The sequence below is a fragment of the Schistocerca cancellata genome, chromosome 1 (genome assembly GCF_023864275.1).
Source record: "Schistocerca cancellata isolate TAMUIC-IGC-003103 chromosome 1, iqSchCanc2.1, whole genome shotgun sequence".
NCBI lineage: Eukaryota > Metazoa > Arthropoda > Insecta > Orthoptera > Acrididae > Schistocerca > Schistocerca cancellata.
Window position 1 is genome coordinate 490,568,413 of NC_064626.1, and position 7,612 is coordinate 490,576,024.

A 7,612-nucleotide genomic window follows, 5' to 3' on the forward strand; every position below is an offset into this window, starting at 1 on the left:
TTCATCGACAGTTGAAAGAGACATGTCGTGATGGAGTTCTGGATGTGTCGAAAGTGCGTTCGGGGGTGCAACAGTGTAATGAAGGCAGAACATCGTGTGACAACAAACCGAAACAACCTCGGGCTCGCACAAGCCGGTCTGATGACATGATTGAGAAAGTGGAGAGAATTGTTTTGGGGGATCACCGAATGACTGTTGAACAGATCGCCTCCAGAGTTGGCATTTCTGTGGGTTCTGTGCACACAATCCTGCATGACGACCTGAAAATGCGAAAAGTGCCATCCAGGTGGGTGCCACGAATGGTGACGGACGACCACATGGCTGCCTGTGTGGCATGTTGCCGAGCAATGTTGACGCGCAACGACAGCATGAATGGGACTTTCTTTTCGTCGGTTGTGACAATGGATGAGACGTGGATGCCATTTTTCAATCCAGAAACAAAGCGCCAGTCAGCTCAATGGAAGCACACAGATTCACCGCCACCAAAAAAATTTCGGATAACCGCCAGTGCTGAAAAAATGATGGTGTCCATGTTCTGGGACAGCGAGGGCGTAATCCTTACCCATTGCGTTCCAAAGGGCACTACGGTAACAGGTGCATCCTACGAAAATGTTTTGAAGAACAAATTCCTTCCTGCACTGCAACAAAAACGTCCGGGAAGGGCCGCGCGTGTGCTGTTTCACCAAGACAACGCACCCGCACATCGAGCTAACGTTACGCAACAGTTTCTTCGTGATGATAGCTTTGAAGTGATTTCTCAGGCTCTCTACTCACCTGACCTGGCTCCTAGTGACTTTTGGCTTTTTCCAACAATGAAAGACACTCTCCGTGGCCGCACATTCACCAGCTGTGCTGCTGTTGCCTCAGTCATTTTCCACTGGTCAAAACAGACTCCTAAAGAAACCTTCGCCACTGCCATGGAATCATGGCGTCAGCGTTGTGAAAAATGTGTACGTCTGCAGGGCGATTACGTCGAGAAGTAACGCCAGTTTCATCGATTTCGGGTGAGTAGTTAATTAGAAAAAAATATGAGACCTTAGAACTTGAATGCACCTCGTATGTAGATGTTATGGCACTGCGATGGGAAACTGTAGCAGGACTTATATAGGGGGAGTGAGTACATAATACTCTGAATAGGAAATCATGTCCGGAAACGTACCGTTTCTGTTCCGCGACGGTTTCAGTTCCGATGTTTAACTCATTCAGTTAGCTGGAGTGAAGGAAGGTACGGCCCAGTGACATCACCTTCAAGAATACCTGCCCACACATTAATATCAATCCGGTGGCGACAGCTCTGAACAAGCGTGGCACGAGCGCTTCCTTTGTGAACAGAACTGGACGTGGAAACAGGTCTGTCGATGCAGTGGCGCGGGAACCACGTGCAGTAAGCAACACATTGCGGAAAATCGACTGTACCCATAGCCTGTACCCTTTGTAAGTAGAAAAGACGTAATTGCTGCTCGCGCAAAACGTCCCAGATGATACAGACACCCATCATATGTGCAACTGTTCGAGTACTCGTTGACGTCTTCTCTTCAAAGCGATGCAGTACATCTTCTTCAAATTCTGGTGTGCGGCGTTGCCGTGGAGCACTACAGTCCTGCCTCCTCACGATGAAGATACATGTTTCTCAGAGCCTCTGTATAACCTGGGCAAAAAGTCTGTGAGACGGCGTACTATTTGGCGGAAAACGTTCGTGATACAACCGACTAGCACCTCTTCAGTTACCTTGACCGTCGCCATAAGCAAAGAGCGTGCCTGTGTATTCCGAAATCATGTACTGAACCATGTTTACTACATTAGAGGTGCACAGGCGTTGAAGAGGTCTCGGAGTAAGTAAGACGTTAAGTGACATCAGGTGACTGACGCAGTACACGTCATCCTATCTGTACTATTGAATACCAGGACAAGCAACTCTCAGACTTTTCTCTTTCCGTCAAAAGACGTGGATGAATTACACATCTGGGTTGACAGCGTCATAGCATGGAAACGGTACGTTTCCAGGCACGGGTTACTCTTCAGAATATTATGCACTCGCTTCCTTCTACAAGTCTTGGAAGTTAGTAACGGGAATCTCCTAACACCATGTACAAAAATATCGACACTTAAACCCCTGTGTAAGAATATTTCATATGACTGCATCACCAGTTTAATTTTACATTTATTCTACAATATTTCGTATGTATTCTGGTTGAAAGTGTTTTTTTTTTCTGTGGTAGAGTTGAAAGGTAGCCCCTTTGGACGCTATAGCATTGTTTTAATTGTTATGTTGCATGAATTTAAGTGTGCAGCATTTAGTGAACAAGTTTTCAGGAATGCCATGAGCAAATCAGTCACGACTGCATACTTTAATTATGCAATCTCATTTCATGTCCTGTGTGTCTCACAATCCCATGAATGCCGATGGTGATTGTTTCTGCATCGTGGTCATCCTGTTCCCACTTGCAAGTTTCATGTTTTCTGCGGGAAACAATGATCTATATTACTTGGTCTATTATGCAGACTTCCAGTTTTATTTATTCAGCTTAACGTATCACCCAAAAAAAAAAAATGGTTCAACATCGGGTCACCAGCCACGCTCGTGGGCCTTACGGAAAGAAGACGTAACGTGCGAGTCACTTAGCCAGTCTAACTAATATTTAAAGGTTTCATTTTATTTTTAATATCTCATTCAATACTGTAATGTTGAAATACACTGTCATCCAGTCATTGGATACCACCTAATATCGTGTCGGACCTTCTTCTACCCGGCTTACTGCAGCATGTTGATGTGGCATGGACTCAGCAAGTCACTAGACGTCCCCTGCAGAAATACTGACCAACGCGGCCTCTACAGCCACCCATAATTATGCACTAATTGACTTCTCGACTGTACCCCATAAATTTGCGGTGGAACAGATGTCGGGCGATCTGGGTGACGAAACCATTCGCTCGAACTGTCCAGAATGTTCCTCAAATCAATCACGAACCCCTGTTGCCCGGTGACATGGCGCACTGTCATATATAAAAGATACTGTCGCTATTTGGGGACATGAACTACATGAATGACTGCAAATGGTCTCCAAGTAGCAGAACAGAACTATTTCCAGTCAATGATCGGTTCAGTTAGACCAGAATAGCCAGTCCATTCCATGCAAACACAGCCCACACAATTATGGAGCCACCACCAGCTTGCACAGTGCCTTGTTGACAACCTCCGTGAAGTCTGCGCCACACTCTACCCCACCATCAGCTCTAGCTAGCTGAAATCGTGACTGACTGACCAAGCCACTGTTTTCCAGTGTCTAGGGCCCAACCAAAAAGTCGTGTGAAGTTAGCACCCCTTTTTCAAGAAATATACATTTTTTCGCAGTTCTTGATAGATGTAGCATAGTTCTAGAGTTCTTTGTACAAAATTTCAATAGTTCTGCAGAATTTAGCGAAGAAAACAACAATATTCGAAAAATGTTCGTATCGAAAACATTTTTTGGCAATTTTCGCAAAAATTAAACTTGTACAACAGTTCTGAGGACAGTTCTGAACAGAACCCCAAGACCTCTATCGAAAATCCCAACAACATTTTTCTATGTTGACAATAGTTTATGAGATAAATTGATTTAATGTGGGACACACTTTGTCTACGGAAAAATTAAATATATTCGTACAACAGTTCTTATGACAGTTCTGGACACCACGTGAAGAGTTCTATCGAAAATCGTAGTAGAATTTTTTTGTGCAGGTAATAGTTTAAGAGGTAATTGCAACTTAATTAAGAATTCCATAAGAGCTCCTACTGTGAAGCTGGCACCCTTTTTTCAGAAATATATATTTTTTTCAGAGTTCTTGATAAATATGTCATAGTTATAGAGTTCTCTGTACAAAATTTCAAGTTCTGCAGAATTTAGCGAAGAAAACAACAATACTCGAAAAATTTTCGTATCGAAAACATTCTTTGGCAATTTCCGCAAAATGTAATTGAGTACAAGAGTTCTTAGCACAGTTCTGAACGGAGCTCCAAGAGTTCTTTCGAAAATCCCAGTAACATTTTTTACTGCAGCTAATATTTTACGAGATAATTGCATTTTAATGAGAAAATCTTTTCACTTACTGTGACGCTGGCACCCTTTTTTTCAGAAATATATATATTTTTCAGAGTTCTTGATAGATATGGCATATTTCTAGAGTTCTTTGTACAAAATTTGAATAGTTCTGCAGAATTTAACGAAGAAAACAACAATACTCGAAAAAAAATTTCGTATAGTAAACATTCGCAATTTTCACAAAAAGTAAATTCGGACAACAGTTCTGAGGGCAGTTCTGAACAGAACCCCAATAGTTCTATCGAATATCCTCATTACAATTTTTTGTGCAGCTAACACGTTACGAGATAATTGCAATTTAAGGAGGGAACCTCTTTACTTACTGTGAAGTTGGAATCCTTTTCTTCAGAAATATATATTTTGTCAGAGTTCTTGATAGAAATGTCACAGTTCTAGAGTTATTTGTACAAAATTTGAATAGTCCTGCAGAATTTAGCGAAAAAAACAACAATACTCGAAAAAATTTTCGTATCGAATACATTCTTTGCCAATTTTCACAAAAAGTAAATTCGTACAACAGTTCTGAACAAAACACCAAGAGCTCTATCGAAAACCCTAATAATATCCTCTTGTGGCGATAATAGTTTATACGGTAACTGCTTTGATGTTAGACCAACTGCCTCCACAGAAAAAGTAAATTCGTTCAACAGTTTTGATGAACAGTTCTGGTTAACACCTCAAGACTTCTATCGATAATCATAACAAAATTTTTTGTGGTTATAATAGTTTGTATGGTAACTGATTAATTGTGGGGCACACTTACTCAAAAAAAAAATAAAAAATTATGTCTGTTCGTATGTTCTGATGCCAGCTCTGGATACCATTGTAAGAGTTCTATCGAAAATACTAGTAACATATTCTGTGCAGGTAATTGTTTACGTAGTAACTGCCTTTATTAAGGAATGCTTAAGAGCATTTCCCGTGAAGTTTGAACCCCTTTTACGATAAATATACATTTTTTCATAGTTCTTGATATATATGCAATAGTTCTAGATTTCCCTGCTCAAAACACGAATAGTTCTGCAGAATTTCGGGAAGAAAACAATAACTCGGCAAAATTTTGGTATGGTAAAAAATTATTTGTCAGTTTGGAAAAAAATAAATTTGTATAACAGTTCTGTTGGCAGTTCTGGATAGCACCGGAAGAGTTGCATTGAAAATGATAAGAACATTTTTGTGGCGATAATAATTTATACAATAATTGTTTTAATCTGATACTCACTTTCTCTACTATAGCAAAATTCAGAGAATAGTTCTGATGACAGTTCTGAATATCACACACAGAGTTCTACCAAAAACTATAATAACATTATTTGTGACGATGACATATGAGATAATTAATGTGGGACTCACTTTTGTCATGTAAAAGTAATAAATTCGTACAAACGGTTTGATGGCATTTCTTAATACGACCTTAAGAGTTCTACCGACAACTGTAATAACATTTTTTGTGGGTATAACAGTTAATGTGATAATAGCATTTTCGAGAGACCCACTTGGTCTACATTATAATAAATTGGCACAACCCTTTTGCTGACAGTCCTGGGTAGCACCGAAAGAGTTCTTTTAAATCCCTAATAACATTTTTATGGTGCCAGTAGATTATGAAATAGATTGTGTGTTCACTCTGCAGTGGGTGTGAGCCGATGTGAAACTTACTGGCAGATAAAAACTGTGTGCCGGACCGGGTCTCTAACCCCAGGCTATGACGAAGGAATATCGTCACAATATCCTTTCGTCCAGGAGTGCTTCTTCTGCAATTTTCGTAGGACAACTTCTACGAAATTGGGAACGCAGGAGATGAAGTACTGCTGGAAGTACAGCTATGAGGACGATCGTAAATCTCACTTTTATTTTGGAAAACCGAAAATCGAAAACCCGGATGTATATTCTACTAATTACAGAAAGTCTAAATGTTCAGCACTATACAAATGCCAGTACACCTTCTTAAGACTGACTGTAGTAACTGTAGGTGGATGCGTGGGATGTGCACGCTTAGATGATTCGAGGAGAGAAGGCTCGTCAGTGCAAAACAAACAGATGGCTGAGAGAGCAGATACATTCACACGCGCCACTAACCAGATGGTGTCATACCTGTCGAGAATCGCACCAGAGGTACAATGAGCTATGGTGGAGTGCTGTTGGCGTGGTTACTATGCAACTTACTTGATGGGCATCAATACGCCGTTATATTAATGTACAATTCTTGAGAAACAATGTCATTCACACACTCCGAGTTCCTTATCACTCAGTACTAGACTAAATTACCGGCCTAGTGATAAGCAGCCTATGTATCTCACCGACTACACATCTTCGTGTTATTAGAAAAAAAGAGAAAAATACCAAGGGACACAAAATATGAATCCGGATAAACCGGAAATCCGGATTACTGAGGACCAAATAAACGAGGTTCTTATTTACAAATTTCGAACTTCTTATTAATTTTAATACTGTATCCCCTCAACATAATAACACCTCTATCAGTCATGTATTGAATTAGGATTTAAACATACTACTTAGTTCGTTTGTACAATATATTCAGTAAATATGCTTACAGTTCTATACATTGTAAAGACTTTGAACTCTCGCTGTAGTGTAACTCATCAAACTTCCACACTTCCTTTCTAACTAGAACAAATGTTTGCAACAATATTAACGACAGCAATTTCAAATTTATTCGTTACACACAGCACATGTTTTTATGTATCCTAGCGTCTGGTGATGTTGCCACATAACTTTCATCCACGAGGGTCCTGGGCATATTTTTAGCTGTTAGTGGGTCCTGGATGTCATGAGAGCTTAAAACAATTACTGTTTTACGTAATAAAATTCATCTGGTTCTTCCTGATTCTAAAAATATACACTTCATGTATGCCTTTCATTGTTGTATGATTCAGTATCGACGCTAATGCTCTCTTGATGAGATATGAGCCGATTGCTCGTTTTTATCCACTGTGCCCTTTCGTATTTCATTTCAGCGATTAATTAATTTGTTTATCAACGTAGTAAGTAGTACAAAGCTAATCCAGAATGTAAAATACAATTAAATTCTGTTTGAACTGTTTAATCGTCAGTGTCCGCTGTCTGAACGTCGAATATCAGATTAATACACTGCGCCTGGTTGCGTTATTTTATAGGAATTTTATTATTTTAAGTGGGAAGTACTAGATAATGTTGAAGAAATCCAAAGCATATTGTTCGAAGAGCATAATATTATTCGAAATTTACCTGTACCAATAGGTGCAGCCAAAGCAGCATTTGTGATGCTGTAATTACCTCATAGATAACGATATTTGTCTATTGTAGTTTTGTATTCCAATCAGAATTTTGAGAACATCAAAGCCTCATTTCAGCGTGAGAGAGGGGTAAAGTCAATAGATGATATTGAATTGAAAGCCTTCATCAGTCTCTTGGTTTTAATTGTTGTTAACAAAAGTAACAGATAAAGCCTGGAAGATCTGTGTGGAACTGATGGTGAAGGCATTGAAAAATTACACCTCGCAAATGAACATAAAACGTTACAAATTTATTCT